The sequence below is a fragment of the Furipterus horrens genome, unplaced genomic scaffold (assembly GCF_987537825.1).
Source record: "Furipterus horrens unplaced genomic scaffold, mFurHor1.1.pri manual_scaffold_17, whole genome shotgun sequence".
NCBI classification, from domain to species: domain Eukaryota; kingdom Metazoa; phylum Chordata; class Mammalia; order Chiroptera; family Furipteridae; genus Furipterus; species Furipterus horrens.
Genome location: NW_028327187.1, coordinates 16,703,746 through 16,723,398, shown reverse-complemented (window position 1 = coordinate 16,723,398; position 19,653 = coordinate 16,703,746).

The window sequence follows — 19,653 nt, the reverse complement described above, 5'->3', positions numbered from 1 at the left end:
TTTTGCACATTCTACAATATTTCCTCTTTATTTCACCAATCCCTCACACCTCCTCCTTCCACTATTAAAATCAGCAAACTTATAAATAATCTTATCAATCTTATTAAGTCCCTTACTGCAAGAACTACTGTAACTTTAGTCAAGAATTTGACCTTCATTATTGTACTTTTGTAAATATATGGTCATGTTCTTTATGCCTTGTCAAGTTGATGCTGTAATTTCAGATGGTTGTGCCTCCAGTAGCTCATAAAAGCTTTGATTCTCACCACATCTGAGTTTTTCTTTAGGAGACAGTTGCATGAGTAGCTGCACTTCCTCAGGCAGCCCCTATTCAGGAAGTTCAGAATGATCTTAATGTTACTTCACTTCATCATCTTGAGTAGCTCCTCCTAAATTATACCCAGGAGATTTTATAACTGTTATACACCTTTTATGAGGTACTGCCATTCTTCTGTTTCTACTCCTCCTTAATACAAGACCTCCTCCTAAAGCTATTGCCTCTTAAATGTGAATATCTTGTGCTGAACTTCATACTCTGTCCCAGGACCTTCCCAGCCACCCATAATTCCTTTCTCCATAAATGGCTCTGGTACTCAGTAGGCAAATCAGAGCATACAGGATTAAACTCCTCAGACTAAGGATCTAACTCTATAACTCTTTGGCAGTAGAGATAAATACAGAAATGAGCAAAATCCCTTAGTTCCTCCCAGCTAAGTAATGGCTCTCTGAGGGATCAATTTCAAAGGTTCCCAGACCAGGCTTTTTGTGGGCTCCCAAGGACATGATGGCTGACCACCTGTGCCAGCTGGGCACTGTATCAGACTTGTTAGCCCATTTGTCTTGCCTGAAAGTAAGGGTCAGGGAATTCAGGGGATATTTCCAAGCTCACACAGCTTATGTGTCTTGAAGTAAAGGTTTGTATAAGACTCCTGGGTACATGCTCTTAACCCTTGTGCTGTGCCCACTCAAGCTGCAACTCATCTGTGGGTAAAATGAAGCTATGAGAAAACACAATTTAAAGGGTCCATTCCACCTCTTAAGTTTCATGAATCTAGTTGAAAGACAAAGTTTATGGGAAGAGCATCTCTGCCATTCATTTCTATCTTGCATTTTTGCATCTTGGATTATATAAAGATGAAAAGGGAAGGGTCTAGTCAAGGAACATGTATGGATGACTCAGTGACATGGACAACGGGGAGGGATATAATGGCAGGAGAAGGGGTGGGCTAGGTGGGGGTGAGAAATGAGGGAAAAATGGGACAACTGTAATTGAAAAACCAAATAATAAAAGAAAAAAAAAAAGATGAAAAGGTGTTAATTGGTATATGATGTTTCAAGCGCACCATCCAAAATGCAGACAGACATGTTTATCTGTGCACCCAACTAAATACTTTCACCCCTCAAGACCACATAAAATTTTGTAGCAATATCTTGAACTCCTCAATAAAAAAGCTGACATTTTCCCAAGGCTGCTTATTGTCATTGGCTGTCACTCATGGTTCCTAGTCTGTGTATGTGTGTAAATAGCAGCTGGGAGTCCAGAGCATGGAAACAAGGAACAGACTGACCGCAACCAGAGCAGGGAGAAGGGAGAAAAGGGGGGAAATAAGGGGAAGGGTCTAGTCAAGGAACTGGTATAAATGACCCATGGACAACAGGACAGAGATTGACTGGGGGGGGCAGGAGAGAGCAATGGGGGAAAATTGGGACAACTGTAATAGAACAATAAAAAAAAAAAGAAAGAAATCTGAAGTTGGCTGCTTTATAATGTATCTACCTGATCTATAGCCCTCACAGCAATAGCCCCTATGAAAAACATAAGTTGAATACTCCTTTCAAGTTAATATATCTGCTTACCACCCAAGGAAGAATAACAAGTATTGGTTGTCAGCCATCCTCTCCAAGCAGTATACGTTATTAGACATTTCAAATACAGGCCTCTACACCAAACAGAAGTCTTAAGTTGTCTTTTTTTAATTGGTTTACCCTGTAAACAACACACATAGTAGCAACCTCACACTAAGTACCTGTTTGAAACAGCTCATTGCAAAGCCTCCAGTACTTCAGTTATCAGGGGGTCTTACAGAAGCTTCCATCATCTGCTTTTCCATAAGACACATATGTCCTCATCTCTCTGACCCACCACTTTCCAATCATCCTGTAGATATTAGTTTTCTTCCTCTTCTCCTATACTCTGTGCATATGCAGTGATTCAGGTAGGGCCTGATTTCTAACTTTCTCTTGGTCCTAATCTTTATGTCAATCACTAGCTCCCCATCCTCTGTTACCATGCATTTGGATGTCACTTTCTAAAGGTATCAGTGGCCTTGTATTATGTACATAGACAATGATTTACCTAGCCTTCACAGAAGTCTCAATGGAGGTATAGAGCAAAGCTTTAGGCCAGGCTTAGTCTCCTCTCACATTCTACCTCTGCTCTACAGTGGCTCTGATTAGCCTGTACCTGTAAGACTGTCTCCATATTCTCTCTTGAAACCCTAAAATATCTCACACTGCAGATGTATCACAGAATAGCGCCATTTATGACATATATTTACTAAATGATATATCAGATCTATTCAACAGTGCATCCCATAAATAATCTTCCTCTTCTTTTCCATCTCCCTATTTAGTACTTCGGCCAGTGTTCTTCAAACATCATGTAAAAATAGTAATCTATCAATAAATATTAGCTATTGTCATTAGTATTAAGTCATGCATTAAGCTTTGTTGATATGTTAAAGATTTTGTTTAAACAGGCTCAGAGAATATAAATAACCTCCCACAGACATTCCATCTGCAGAGTTAAAATTTGAACCCAAATCTGAGTGACAATAAAATTCATGTTTTCTAACACTATTCTATTTTCTCTTAATAATTGTTTACATATAGAGAAAATTATCAAATATCAACCTGAGATATGATCACATATTTATGAGATCACACAACTAGTGGATAGAAGAAAACATTGGTAGTATGTTGCACATGCACAACTGAATTTTTAATGGCCACTTTAAAAAACACATTCTAGAAAACAAAATCAATATGTTTCAGTTAAAAGAGGAAAAAAAACATCGGTGAATGAAATAAAAGTTACAGTTTATGTTATGGGACTAGATATTGCCTCACTTGTCCCTAGAAACGCTACTGGAAAATGAAGGGAAATATAGTGATAACTCATGAAGCAACTCTCCTCTGACATGGGATTACTTTGGTTATTAAAAGAAAATCTCCAAGAGAATAATCAAGAACTAATGTATCTTAAATTCATTTCAGCTTTAGTGGGGGATGGGAAGCTGAGTTATGGGAGTAATTTAATATCAACAAAACCTTTTTTGCTTAATATCCCATTAGAATACATCAAATTAAATTAGACTTTCTGAGAACTGTATTTCCATTTTTCCTTATGGCCTTTATCACTATATATATTTTTGTGTTTGGTACATAATGAGTACTCACTAAAAGTTTCTTGAAAGTACATATCTATGAATCAGCAAATGAATGTACCTTGGAAAATATAAGGAACATATCTTTAAACTAAAAAAAGTAACAGGCATGAAAGTGAATGCTTATGTACAAGGTATTCAAGAATGAAAAGTGTCTTACAAACAATATAAATTAAAATAACTCCTCTGGAAAAATACTTTTTTTTTCCTTTATTTCTTTTTGTATTTTATTTAATCTTTTTATTTTATTTTAATTTTTGGTTTTTCAATTACAGTTGTCCCATTTTTCCCCCATTGCTACCCCCACCCAGCCCATCCCTTCTCTCACAATCATATCCCTCCCCATTGTCCATGTCCATGAGTCATTTATACTACTTCTTTGACTTGACCCTTCCCTTACTTATCCCCGTTCTCTCCCTCCCCCCTCCCCCCTACTGACTACTATTCTAGTTTTTGCCTATTTAGTTCGTTTGTTTGTGTTGCTCTTTAGTTTCCTGTATTGGGTGATATCATATGGTATTTTGCTTTCTTTGCCTGGCTTATTTCACTAAGCATAATTCTCTCTAGTTCCATCCATGTTGTTGCAAATGGCAGGAGTTCCTTCTTTCTTTCTGCTACATAGTATTCCATTGTGTAGATGTACCACTGTTTTTTGATCCACTCATCCACAGATGGGCACCTAGGCTGTTTCCAGCACTTAGCTATTGTAAACAGGGCTGCTATGAACATAGGGGTGCATAAGTTCTCTTGAATTAGGGTTTCAGGATTTTTCGGGTATAATCTTAGCAGTGGAATCACTGGTTCAAATGGCAGTTACATTTTTAGTTTTTTGAGTTAATTCCATACTGTTTTCTATAGTGGCTGCACCAGTCTGCATTCCCACCAACAGTGCAGTAGAGTTCTTGTTTCTCCACATCCTCACCAGCATTTGTTGTTTGTTGATTTGTTGATGATGGCCATTGTGACAGGTGTAAGGTGGTATCTCATTATGATTTTTACTTGCATCTCTCTGATGGCCAATGATGTTGAGCATTTTTCATGTGTCTATGGACCTTCTGTATGTCCTCTTCGGAGAAGTGTTTGTTCAGGTCCTTTGCCCATTTTTTAATTGGGTTGTCTGTCTTCTTGATGTTGAGTCGTATAAGCTTTTTATATATTTTGGAGATCAGTCCCCTGTCTGTGATATCATTGGCAAATATGTTTTCCCATACGGTTGGTTTCCTTTTCATCTTGCTGATGTTTTCTTTTGTTGAGCAGAAACTTTTTAGTTTAATGTAGTCCCATTTGTTTATTTTTTCCTTTATTTCTCTTGCCTTGGGAGATGTATCCGTGAAGATATTGTTACGTGTGATATCTGAAATTTTCCTGCCTATGTTTTCCTCTGGGACTTTTATGGTATCATGGCTTACACTTAAATCTTTAATCCATCTTGAGTTTATTCTCATGTGTGGTGTAAGTTGGTGGTCTAGTTTCATTTTTTTGCACGTCCCTGTCCAGTTCTCGCAGCACCATTTGTTAAAGAGGCTCTTCTCACTCCATTTTATGTTCTTTCCTCCTTTATCAAAGATTAGTTGACCATAGAGGCCTGGGTTTATTTCTGGGCTTTCAATTCTGTTCCACTGATCTATATGTCTGTTCTTATGCCAGTACCAGACTGTTCTGATCACAATGGCTTTGTAGTATTGTTTGATGTCTGGTATCGTGATTCCTCCTGCTGTGTTCTTCTGTTTCAAGATTGCTTTTGCTATTCGGGGTCTTTTTTGGTTCCATATGAATTTTTGGTGGATTTGTTCTAGGTCAGTGAAATATGTCATTGGTATTTTAATAGGGTTTGCATTGAATTTGTAAATTGCTTTGGGTAGTATGGCCATTTTGATGATGTTGATTCTTCCCATCCAAGAACATGGTGTTTGCCTCCATTTCTTTGTATCTTCCATAATTTCTTTCTTCAATGTTGCATAATTTTCAGTGTACAGGTCTTTTATCTCTTTGGTTAAGTTTATTCCTAGGTACTTTATTTTTCTTGTTGCCATAGTAAATGGTATTTTCTTTTTTGCTTCTGTCTCTGAGATTTTATTGTTGGTGTAGAGAAATGCCTTAGATTTCTGTATATTTATATTGTACCCTGCTATTTTGCCAAATTCACTTATTATATCAAGTAGTCTTTTAGTGGATTTTATAGGGTTTTCTAGGTATACTATCATGTCGTCTGCAAATAGTGATAGTTTTACTTCTTCTTTCCCAATTTGAGTGCCTTTTATTTATTTGTCTTGTCTGATTGCTGTGGCTAGAACTTCCAACACTATGTTGAATAGAAGTGGAGAGAGTGGACAGCCTTGTCTAGTTCCTGATTTCAGGGGGAATGCTTTCAGTTTTTGTCCATTGAGTATGATGTTGGCTTCAGGCTTCTCATATATAGCCTTAATGATGTTAAGGTATGCTCCCTCTATTCCCATTTTGCTGAGTGTTTTCAACATAAATGGGTGTTGTACTTTATCAAATGTTTTTTCTGCATCTATAGATATGATCATGTGATTTTTGTCTTTCATTTTGTTTAGGTGATGTATTATGTTTATTGATTTGCGAATATTAAACCATCCTTGCATCCCTGGGATGAATCCCACTTGATCATGGTGTATGATCTTTTTGATGTATTGTTGGATCCTGTTTGCCAAAATTTTATTGAGGATTTTAGCATCTATGTTCATCAGTGATATTGGCTTGTAGTTTTCTTTCTTTGCTGTGTCCTGACCTAGTTTTGGGATTAGGGTAATACTGGCTTCATAGAAAGAGTTTGGGATTCTTCCCTCTTCTTGGATTTTCCGGAATGGTTTGAGGAGGGTAGGAGTTAGTTCTTCCCTAAATGTTTTGTAAAATTTGCCTGTGAAGCCATCCGGTCCGGGGCTTTTGTGTGCAGGGAGATTTTGGATTACTGTTTCAATTTCCTTCTTTGTTATTGGTCTGTTGAAACTTTCTACTTCTTCTTGATTCAGTTTTGGAAGGTTATATATTTCTAGGAATTTGTCCATTTCTTCTAGGTTGTCAAATTTCTTGCCATACAGTTGTTTTTAGTAATTTCTTACCATCATTTATATTTCTGCGATATCAGTCGTGATTTCTCCTCTTTCATTTCTGATTTTGCTTATTTGGGTCTTCTCTCTTTTTTTCTTGATGAGCCTGGCTTGAGGCTTGTCGATTTTGTTTATTTTTTCAAAAAACCAGCTCCTAGTTTTGTTGATTTTTTGGATTGTTTGTTTAGTCTCTATGTCGTTTAATTCTGCTTTGATCTTGATGATTTCATTTCTTTTTCTTGCCCTAAGCTTTGTTTGTTGTTGTTGTTCTAGTTCTTGTAGATTTAGGATTAGATTTTTTATTTGAGCTTCTTCTATCCTTTTCAGATATGCCTGTATTGCTAGGAACTTCCTTCTTAGGACTGCTTTTGCTGTGTCCCATAGGTTTTGGGCTGTTGTGTGTTCATTGTCATTAGTTTCTAGAAATTTCTTGATTTCCTCTTTGATGTCATTGTTAACCCATTCATTATTTAATAGCGTGTTATTCGTTCTCCATGAGTTTGGGTGTCTTTGATTATTTTTCTCTGAGGTTGATTTTTAGTTTCAAGGCATTGTGGTCTGAAAAGATGCTTGATATGATTTCAATTTTCTTAAATTTGTTGAGGCTTGTTTTGTGTCCTATTATGTGGTCTTTCCTTGAAAATGTCCCATTTGCCTTTGAAAAGAATGTATATTTTGTTTCTTTGGGGTGAAAAGTTCTATATATATCAGTTAAGTCCATGTGGTTTAGTGTGTTGTTCATTGCCTGTGTATCCTTGGTGTTTCTTTGCTTCGATGATCTGTCTATTGTTGATAATGGAGTGTTGAAGTCCCCTACTATGAGTATGTTGTTGTTAATATTCTTCTTGAGGTCTTCTAATATTTGCTTTAAGTATTTCGGTGCTCTTATGTTGGGTGCATATATGTTTATCGTGTTATATCTTCTTGATGGATTCTTCTTGATCAAGAAGGCAACAGGCCCAAGCCCCTCCAAGATCGCCCCCCTTAAGTCCAAGACAGGTGAGGTCATCACTGACCAGGAACAGCAAATGCGGCGGTGGACCGAGCACTACCTCGAGCTGTACGCAACGAAGAACACCGTAACAGACACTGCTCTTAAAGCCATCCCAGACCTACCAGTCATGGAGGAGCTAGACACCCCACCTACTGCGGCAGAGCTCGGCAAAGCCATCGACCGCCTTGCTTGCGGGAAAGCACCAGGAAGCGACGGAATCCCTCCAGAAATCCTAAAGAGCGGGAAACCAGTCCTGCTACAGCCGCTCCACCATCTACTCTGTCGCTGCTGGAAGGAGGGTTACATCCCCCAGGATATGAGAGATGCCAACATTATCACCATGTACAAGAACAAAGGAGACCGCAGCGACTGCAACAACTACCGGGGCATCTCTCTCCTCAGCGTCGTCGGCAAAGTATTCGCCCGGGTCGCTCTTGCCCGCCTGCAGACCCTTGCTTCCCGCGTCTACCCAGAGTCCCAGTGTGGCTTCAGAGCTGGCCGATCAACAGTGGACATGATCTTCTCCCTACGCCAGCTGCAGGAGAAGTGCCACGAGAAGCATAAACCACTCTACCTCGCCTTTATTGACCTCACGAAGGCGTTTGATCTGGTCAGTCGAAGCGGACTCTTCAGCTTGCTACGGAAGATTGGCTGTCCACCACATCCGCTTGCTGTGGTCATGTCCTTTCACGACAACATGCACAGCACGGTGTCCTACAACGGCGCAACCTCTGAGGCCTTCCCAGTCAGCAGCGGAGTAAAGCAGGGCTGCGTCCTCGCGCCTACGCTGTTCGGAATCTTCTTCTCCATGCTCCTCCAATACGCCTTTAAGGACTGCAGCGAGGGTGTCTTCATTCACACCAGATCCGATGGCAAGCTCTACAACCTGGCCCGTCTACGAGCCAAGACCAAAGTCAAAGAGGTGCTCATCCGTGAGATGCTCTTCGCCGACGACGCAGCTTTGACATCACACTCCGAAGAGGGACTCTAGCAGCTAGTCACTTGCCTTTCCCACGCATGCAAGGAGTTCGGACTAGCCATCAGCCTGACGAAGACGAATGTTATGGCTCAAGGCACGGGGACTCCCCCATGCATCACCATCGACGGATACACCCTGGAGGTTGTCAACGACTTCACTTACCTCGGGTCCACCATCTCGAGCTCTCTGTCAGTCGACTTGGAGGTCAACCGGAGAATTGCCAGGGCAGCCACAGTTATGGCCAGTCTGAACCGGCGAGCGTGGAACAATTCCAGCCTCACTGAGAAAACCAGACTGCGCATCTACCAAGCCTGCGTACTCAGCACTCTCCTCTATGGCAGCGAGACGTGGACCACCTACGCAAGGCACGAAAGGAAACTCAACAGCTTCCACATGAGGTGCCTGCGACGCGTCCTGCATGTCGCCTGGCAGGATAAGGTCCGCAACACCGAGGTGCTGAAGCGAGCCAATATGAGCAGTTTGCATGCAGTTCTTAGCGAGAGATGCCTCAGGTGGCTCGGCCATGTCAAAAGAATGGATGCAGGCCGTATCCCCAAAGACCTCCTCTACGGCGAGCTAGCAGAAGGCAAGAGGATGACAGGGCGCCCAAAACTGCGGTTCAAAGACATCTGCAAAAAGGACATGACACAATGTTCCATCAATCTCAACACATGGGAAGTTCAAGCAGACGACCGCCTAGCCTGGAGGCTCATGGTCAGGCAAGGTACGTCACGCGCGGAGGCTGCGCGCAACGAGGAGGTGGTCCAGAAAAGATCGAGGCAGAAGCAGCGTCAGCAGCAGCAACAACAGCCATCTGCCTTCACCTGTACCAAGTGCGGCAGGGATTGTCACTCCCGAATCGGACTGCACAGCCATTCTCGGCGGTGCAGATAGACTCTCAAGAAGCTACGCCATCGTCTCTCGAGACGGACGGCTGCCGACGACGACGACGAACTTCTTGACGGATTGTTCCTTTAAGTACTATGAAATGTCCTTCTTTGTCTCTTTTTATTGCCCTTGCTTTGAAATTCGTTTTGTCTGATATGAGGACTGCTACCCTAGCTTTTTTTTCAAGTCCATTTTCTTGAAATATTTTTTTATATCCCTTTACTTTCAGTCTATGTAAATCTTTTGTTTTGAGGTGTGTTTCTTGTAGACAGCAAATATTTGGGTCCTGTTTCTTATCCACTCCATTACCCTATGTCTTTTAATTGGAGCATTTAATCCATTTACATTTAAGGGTATTATTGACATATATTTATTTATTTTCCTTTGTACCTCTGTTCCTCTACTCTTTTTTTTTTGTTTTTTTCTCTTCCTTTTTCTTAGAATATTCCGTTTAGCATCTCTTGCAATGCTGGTTTGGTGGAGATGTATTCTTTTAGTCTTCCTTTGTCTGAGAAACTCCTTATTTCTCCTTCTATTTTGAATGAGAGCCTTGCTGGGTAGAGTATTGTTGGTTATGGGCCTCAGGTTTTCATTGCTTGAAATATTTTTGACCATTCCCTTCTGACTTGTAGTGCTTCTGTTGAGAATTTGGTCGATAGCCTTATCGGAGCTCTCTTGTATGTTATTTGCTGTTTTTCTCTTGCTGCTTTTAGGATTCTGTCTTTGTCTTAGAATGTTGCCATTTTAACTGTGATGTGCCTTCGAGTGGGTTTTTGGGGGTTCCTCTTGATTGGAACTCTCTGTGCTTCCTGAACTTGCATAACTTTTTCTCTCATCAAGTTGGGAAAATTTTCTGTCACTATTTCTCCTATCAGTTTATCTTTTCCTTGTTCTTCTGATCCCTCTTTAATTCCAATTACTCTTATATTGTTCTTCCTTATGCTATCCTCTAACTCCCTTACCTCTTCTTTGTACTTTTTTAATCTTTTTTCATTTTGCTGTATCATCTGAGAATTTTTTCCTACATTATCTTGTAACTCACTAATATGATTCTCTGCTTTGTTTAGTCTGCTTTTGACTGATTCTACTGTGTTTTTCAGTTCAGAGATTGCATTCTTCATTTCTTCCTGGTTCTTGTTGATAGTTTCTATGTGTTTTTTTATGCTGGTGTAGTTCTCTGCAAGTTCCCTCTAATTTACTTGGAGTTGTTGGTAACTTCCTTGGAGGTTGTCATAGTTGTTTTTAAGGTTGTCAAGTATATTGAGCTTCTTCACCACCATTGTTTTGAATTCCATGTCTGACATTTGGGCTATGTCTATTCCATCTACCTCTCTTTCTGGGGATTCCTCTTTTTTTCTTCATTGAGAGATTGTTTCTGCATCTTACCATGTTGGATTCTTCTTGTTTGTTTATGTTATTTGGATTTGTCTGCTTTGCCTTCCCACCTCTGTGGTATGAGATTCTTTATAGGAGATCTGGGGGTTTCAGTGGTGCAGTCTCTTTGATCTCCTGAGCCTAATGTTCTTGGGGTACCTTTTATGTCATTTGTTTATGCTGTCTGGTTATATTTCAGATGCTTTTTGTTAGGATCTTCCTTCTGGCTCGTTGATTGAGAGTCACTCTATCCACTTTCTCTTGAATTCTTTTTGGAGATGTCAGTTCAGCCTTTTTGTTTTGTGTTGTTTTTCTGTATCCACAGCTGGTCTAATGAGTTGGGTCAGGGGTTCCCGCTCCTTGCAGCAGGGGGCCCCTGCACCACGCGTTCCTTAGATGCCTGTTGGAGCTAGCCAAGGTGTCCTTGCAGGCACGCCTGTGAGTCGGGAAGGCAGCCGGAGAGCTTGCCTCAGGCCTGAGGCACTGTGCTCCGGGAGTTGGTCTCTCACCTTCCAATGCTTTGCCCCAGACACTGATCCACAGTGGACCTGAGCGATTGTTGCCTACTGATGTCAGCAAGGTGTTTTTGCACTTGCGTGCCTGTTCTAGCACAAGGTGGCCGGGGAGCTAGCCTCAGGTCTGCCGCGCAGCGCTCCGAGAGTTGGTCTCTCACCTCTTAGGGCAGGGCCCCGAACACTTGTGCTCAGTAGAAGTGAGTGTCTGTGAGTTGCTGCTGCCTGCTGTTCCAGTGCAGCAGCCGCCCATCATTCCCGAACCTGCCTGGGTGGCACGAGCAGAGCCTGAGCAAATGCTTTGTGCTCTGGTCTGGCACTCGGGCCTGGCGCCCACTGGAGCTGGCCAGGGGCGACTGCGTACAGTCTTCTGTGTATCCAGTGTGCCCTCCCTGCGCCCATTGGGGCACTGATCTTACGTCTGTTGAGGTGTGTCCGAGGGGCACCTGGACTCTCGGCCCTGCGCACCTGGGCCAGTGAATGAGGGCACTTCCCTATGCGCACCCGCGACCTAAGGGGAGGGTGGGGAGTGGGCAAGCGCACTTCTGCGGCTGCGCCCCTCAAGAATGTTCTATCACCCCCAAACTCCCCCCATCTCCGCAGTTCACAAGAGAAAAATACAAAGAAGAAATTACGATTTCACTTGCTCAGCAGCACGCTCTCTCCCGTCTTCTAGCGCCAATGCCGCCTGGTTGAATCCCATCTCTGCCAGCGGACAGAGATCTGCTTTCATTCTGACTCCCCTCTGGGGAAGCCTGTGGTCGCCAAAAAGCCTTTGTGTCCTTTCAGCCACAGCTTGGGCAGCCACCCCAGTCAGCAATCCCGTTTTGTCCCTTTTTCTTCCACTATCCTCACTAAACAGGTTGTTCCCAGATGGTTTTTCTCTAATCCAGCAGTGCCAAGGCTCAACTCCTGCCAGTGTCCAGCTGCTCACTGAGTGCAGCCTCCCCTCACTCCTCCGCCATCTTCCCCGCCCCCCCCCCCCCCGGAAAAATACTTTTAACAAAAACAATTTTCTACCTACTCAGTCAAGAATCATTTAATGTTTGGTCTTAACTTAAGGGAGTGAATGTATCAAATACTTTGGTTAAATTATTTCTGAAGAGTTTCATTATATCCCAAGTTGTTATAATTTGTCCAATGCCATACAACTAGTAAGCAGCAACCTCTGAATGTACAGCATACTCCTGTGATTCCAAAGCTTTCTCTCTTTCCATCATATTTTGCAAAAAAAAAAAAACAAAAAAAAAAAACAGGCAGACACTCTGAAAACACATAAGAGGCAGAATCTTATTTTGCCTAAAGAGGTTAGGGCAATCTCCAAGGAGAAGGTATCATTTGAGTTAACTTTTGAAAAATGAAGAGGCATTTTCCAAGTGAACAGGGCATGTGATGATAATTAAAATATGTGTATTTTAATATATATGGCTACATGTGTACAGGCAAGGAGTACTGACATTTTGGTGTGTTCTCTCAATGATATGCAAGTAACTGGCATGGCTGAAGTTCATGTTGCACCTGGGGTAGTGGTGCCTCACAGGAGCTAGACCACAGCGGGTCTTATATAATAAACTAAAGAGTTTAAAATTCCCTAGGCAATGGGAGCCCTTGAAGGGTTCTGGTCAGGGAAATGAAAAGAAAATGTAACATTGGTATCTTGGGGAAGTATGGCTTCAGTGTGAAGAATAAGAAGGAGAAGAACTACCTAAAAACAACTTTCTTGGAAAAACTCAGACAAGAACAGAGAAGGGACTCATTTCATTTTGCAGCTGAAGTAATAACAAGAGCAATGGAGAGAAGTAAACAGAATAAGGTTTGGAAAATCTCAATAGAATTAATAAGACTTGTTGACCAATTGGAGTTGAGGTTGAAATGGAGAGGGATAGGGAAATCAAGGATGAATGATGTTTAAACTAACTTGATTATCAGGCTGAATGTTGGCATCACTATCCAGAGAGAAAATACATGTAGAGAAGCAAGTCTAGGGGTAGTGGGAGTGCAATTTTGAGAGAAAAATGGAATTAAACTGAGAACTTGATTAGGTTTAAAGTTCAATTTAGTCACTTAAAATTTAATCCAGTTACTTATCTACCTTTAGTTGTTTTTCATTTGCTTGTTTTTCATCTATAAGATCTAATTAGAGCACTCATATCACAGTATTACACAAAAATGTTGAAAAGTTTAAGTGAGAACATGTCTATTACATGTTTGGCAAAATGGCTGACTCATTTAGTAGAAATATATGTGTGTGTGTGTGTGTGTGCATATATATATATATATATATATATATATATATATATATATATATATATATATATGTGACATTGAGAGTTTGAGGTTTCAGTAACACATCAAGTCAGAGACATCTTTTTAAAGTCATACTATTCTACTTCAGTCATATGTGGCCTTCCTGGAGACCCTGGAACAGTATAAACTCAAAAATATTTGATTTGTTCCTAAGAAGTTTTTCTTTATTTGAGGTAAAATATATTTTCCTCACTAAAATAATATAAAAGTTTCATAGAAAATTGGAAACTAAGAAAAACATATAGGGAATAATGAAAATTATACAAATCCTTACCACATATAATCACCGTTTTTATTTAGGTGTATTTCTTTCTATAATATTCTACTCTATTGATATGTATAGGTATTCTTGTGAATGTATCATACTTTTTCAATACATTTTAGCTATTAGTATCTTATAGTAGAAGTTTCTCATTTATTATTTCTAAATTTTAAACTTTTCTGGGTTAGTCTAATATGTTTATTCTTTTAGATGAACATTCAAATTTTTATCAAATTATATAAATTTCACTTAGATATTTCAGTGAAATTATGTTAAATTTATAATAAACTTTTGGAAAATGGACACTTTTACAATATTGAACCCTCTAATCTAGGGGAATGATATACCTATTAACACAAAACATTTTATATCCATGTGATCTCAGTATGTTAGTTAATGTCTCTGTGACTATAATTCCTCAACTCTAAAACTCTACACACCTCTGACTATTCTTGGGAGGATTAGATGAGTTAATACATGAAGTTTGAACATGCAGTTTGAAGTACTTTGAACAATACTTAGCACACAACAAACGCTAAAAATGTGTATGTTATTTTTGTTATTTCTCCTGGTAAAGTGTATAGTTTTCTTCATATAGTTCCTACAAACTTTTTCTTCTGTTGACTCCTGGAATTGTTGTTGCTGTTGTTTCTCTTATTGGTAAGGTTGTCAGATAAAATAAAGAGCACTTAGTTAAATTTAAATTTCAAAAAAATATCTCACAATGAATAATTTATGTTCCATGCAATACTTGGGACATACATTAAAATTTATTAATTGTTTCTCTGATGGCTAGTGATGTTGAGCATTTTTTCCATGTGTCTATGGACCTTTTGTATGTCCTCTTCAGAGAAGTGTTTGTTCAGTTCCTTTGCCCATTTTTCCATTGGGTTGTCTGTTTTCTTGATGTTGAGTCATATAAGCTCTTTATATATTTTGGAGATAAGTCCCCTATCTGAGATATTATTGGCAAATATGTTTTCCCATGTGGTTGGTTTCCTTTTCATCTTGCTGATGTTTTCTTTTGTTGAGCAGAAACTCTTTAGTTTGATGTAGTCCCATTTGTTTATTTTTTCCTTTATTTCTCTTGCCTTAAGAGACGTATCCATGAAAATATTGTTATGTGGGATATCTGAAATTTTCCTGCCTGTGTTTTCCTCTAGGACTTTCATGGTGTCATGGCTTACATTTAAGTCTTTGATCCATCTTGAGTTTATTCTCATGTGTGGTGTATCTTGGTGGTCTAGTTTCATTGTTTTGCAGGGCCCTGTCTATCAGAAATTTAAACTTAAGTGGGCTGCCTAAATGACGTTTTTCTTCTGGTTAAATCAGGCAGTGTTATGTTATTGGGAGTGCAATATTTTCCATTATATCCTTAACTAATTATTGTGGGGAAATACAGATGGACTTTCTTACCTTTTACTTATGTTTCCTTTTATCAGTGGTTCTTGAAATATTAACAAGAAACAAATCTAACCGGAGAACTCCTTAAGATGCAGATTTCTGAGATGCAACCCCAGAGTCGCTAATTCAGAAAATTTAAGATAGAGCCTAAGAATTTCTATTCTACTACATACAAGTGAGGCTGATATGATCCAAGGACCACACTTTGAGAGCTGCTGCCTTGATGGAACTCTTATTTCTTATTTTTCATGCATTGTTAATAAGTTCTGTTTGTTTTATTTTGTTTGGTTTTGTTTTGTTTCGGTAAGGAGTGAAATCATCTTCACTTAATAACATTATTTCCAGACATCCAATTATTAAAATTTTATTTTCCTTATATCTTGAGTTTGCTTTAACTTTTCAAGTAATGCCACATAAGTTTGGTCATAGTATGTGTTCTTATCTTAATCCCTACTTAAATAGGAATGTTTCTAATGTTTCAATATTACATATACTATGACTATGTTTGGAAGATATATTTTCATAATAAAAAAAGTTTAATGTTTTAAAATATTTATTAGTGTAGTCATATTTTCTCTATTGTCCAAGTTATGCATGCTATTATGTATAATAATTTCTAATATTAAACCAATTTTACATTTTCTGATTATATAAATATAACCATGGCATGCATATAGTTATATTAATAACCTGCTGAATTTTATTTTCTTATATTTTAACTAGAGAATTCTCATTCAACATTTGAGCTTTAAAAAATAATGGTTATTAGGGTGTAACTGGAAGCAAGTTACTCCAACTCTCAAAAGCTCAGTTTCAGTGCCTGTCAAATGGGCAAAATAATAGCTCCTCCTTAAGAGATCTGCTGTCTAACAAAATTTTAGACACAATTGTAATCTTTATATGTGGAGTAACTCCACTGGGTCATTTTAGCTCTTAGCCATATTTATAACAGAGCAGCTATTAAGTTATTTGAACTCAGTAAAAGAGTTGTTATTATCATCAATATCATGTAGGGAGAAAACAGCAATTTGAGGACTGAGATTATTGTTTGTTAGAAGAGGCAAGTGTTAACCACACAATACACCACCACTGCCACACACAAACATCAATTTACCACTGACAAAATTGCAACAGTGTCAGGAGAGCCAATAATAAGATGGTCAGGAAAACTATCTTCAATGGAAGATGTAATGCTAGAAATGAGAGCTGACGAATGAATATCATTAAACATGAGAAGGAGCATGGTGTGAGAATTCCAGGTAGAAGGAAGAGCAAGTGCAAAGTGCTGTTGAAGGGGGAAGTACTGTGATTATGGATGAATGAAAGATTAGAGTGACTAAGAGAAAGAGCAGGGAAGATGATGTAAGAGAACTCTGGAGAAGTAGCCATGGTCCAAATCACCCAGAACCTTGAAGATCATGAAGAGGAATTTTTCTTTATATTTCAAGCAGTTTTTCTTTGTAGGAAGAATTGCTATGATCAGATCTGTTTTCCAAAAAATTCATTTAGCTGCTGCAATCAGTATGGGTCAAATTTATATTTCTATAATCAGTCATTTTTGTTCTACCACTTGTTATATCATTTTGTATAAATTTACTTAACTTCTATAAGCCTCAGTTGTTTTATCTGAAAGTTTGAGATACTACTGACTTCACTAATTTAACAAAAACATATTGATCACCCACTATTTTTCAAACATTTATATCAAAATATAAATTTTGATAAGGCTTAAATTGAAAACCCATGGAAATGCTCCGTGGCTTAATGACTTATGGAAATGACATATTTTATTTGAATTTTTATACCAAAATGTCTTATACCACAGATAAATTAAGAAAAGTCTAATGCAAGGTATGCATATCAATCTCAAAGATAGATATTTCATGTTATTTAATAAACATAAAAATCCACAATTAGGAACCATTTCACTCAATAACATATTTATAAAGAATGCTTTCCTGCTTCCAGCCAAGATGGAGGTGTAGACAGACACGCTGCATCTCCCTCCACAACTAAGAAGGAATACAACTACCTCAAAACTAGAAACAACCAGAGGTTCCAGAAAATCAAACTTCATGGAAATCCAGCAAACAAATATATAAAGAAGAAATACTCATCCAGACAGGTAGGAGTGGCAGAGCCAGGGCGGAGAGAACGTGGTACGGTGGCGGCAGTGGCAGGCTGGTGGAAAAGTTCAGTCACACATTTTAAAAAGTCAGGAGGGACACCTGGGGAGTGTTCCCAGCTCCTCACCAGACCTCACAGCCCACGGTCCTAGCACAAGGGAAAAGCAAGCCTCATTGCTTCTGACTGTGCAGACCACTGGGGGTTGGTGTGGAGGCAGAAACTGCTGGTCTCAGCAGAGTACACTTGTTTAGAGGGCCTCCACAGTCCTAGAAAGTCCACAGACCCACCCAATCTGGGAACAATGGCCAGGGCAGCAGCTAGAGGGGCGCTGCTCCAGTGTGGAAGTGAGAGAGGTGCCTGGAAAAGGGGCCAGTGCTGGGCAGGCAGCATTGTTCCCTCTCGGACCCCTCCCCCCCACACAGCGCCACAACGTGGTGAAACAGGTCACCCTCTACTGACGAGTCCCTAAGACTCTGCCCTTCAACATAACAGGAATGACAGCTCTACCTGGGATGGGAAGGCATCAAACACAGGAGCCTTTCAGAATGAGGAGACAGAGAAGTATGGCCCAAAAGGAGGAACGGATCAAGGTTCCAGTGGGAGAACTAAGCGACGAGGAGATAGACAACCTAAGAGTTAAGGAGATAGACAAACTAACAGATGCAGAATTCAAAATACTGGTGATAAAGATGCTCACAGGCTTGACAGATATGCTTGAATATGGCAAATGCATAAGAGAAGAAGTAAAGGCTATGCTAAGTGAAACGAAGGAAAATCCACACAAAACTAATGATGAAGGGAAGGAAACTGGTGTTCAAATCAATGATTTGGAACAGAAGGAAGAAAAAGCAGTCAACCAGTTCAGAATGAGGAAGCAAGAATTGAAAGAAATAGGAAAAACTTTCCAAATTTTGTGAAGAAGATGAACATACAGGTCTGGGAAGCACAGAGGGTCCCGGGCGAGCTGGACCCAGAGGGGACCACACCAGAATGCATCATGACTGAGATGCCAAAGGTGAAAGATAAAGAGAGAGTCCTGGGGGCAGCAAGAGAGAGGTGGAGAGTTGCCTACAGGGGGGTGCCTATAGAAATATTAGCTGATTTCTCAAAGGACACTTTGCAGGTAGGAAGGGACTGTCAAGCAGTACTCAATGTGATGAAAAGCAACTTACAACCAAGATTACTCTATCCAGCAAAGCTATGATTCGGAATGGAAGGGCAGATGAAGTGCTTCCCAGACAAGGTAAAGCTAAAGAAGTTCATCATCACCAAGTCATTATTAAATGAAATGTCAAAGTGACTTACTTAAGAAAAAGATCAATACTATAAACACCAAAATGACAACAAACTCACTACTATCAACAACTGAATCTGAAAAATAAAAATAAAATTCAACTAAGCAAACCAGAATAGAAACAGAATCATAGGTATGGGGATTATTTGGAGGATTATCAGCTGGGATGGGGGAGAGAGAGAAAAGAGGAAATGGTGCAGGGACTAAGAAGCATAATTGCTTGGTACAAAATAGACAGGGTGATGTTAAGAATAATATAGGAAAGGGTGAAGCCAAAGAACTTATATGCGTGACCCATGGACACGAACTAAGAGCGGGTGGGATTGCTGAAGGGAAGGGGGGGTCACTAGGCTGAGGGGAGCAAAGGGGGAAAAGAATTGAAACTACTGTAACAACATAACCAATAAAATATACTTAACCAAAAACAAGAATGACTTCCTTACAAATGAAACTTCCCATAATATTCCCAGAAATAGGCACAAAAAATACAGTTGTTTGAGCATGGGTTCATTTTACAAATAAGTCATTGAACTTCACTTCCATTATTGGAATCCTGCACTTAGTTTCTGCATAGTTTGTGCTATTATTAAATTCAGAAATTACTTTGGCCTTGTTCTTACCACCCCAGATGTCTTTTGCTCTATAATCAGGCAGCCTTGGTTAACTCAAAAGCCCCAGTTGTTTACCTGTTTAGATCAAATTACTAACCATCCCAACGGGCTGATAGAAGTGATCTCAGGAAACAGGTCTGGACCCCTCTGGTCAGTAGAGAAGGACCTTGGAGGCATCCTGTGTAAGTGGTAGTTGACGCTGCAGAACTGGATGAGAGTTAAAAATTAGGAGAAGACAACGTGGAAGATAGAATGGAGGGAAATGTCAGCATTTAAATTTCTGGTAGAGGGAGAGAAAAAATTGAATATGTGTTTTTAAAGAAAATGTTATTCAAAGCCACCAGAGGGTTAGAGGAGGACTTGGTAAAGCCGCAAGACAGGGTT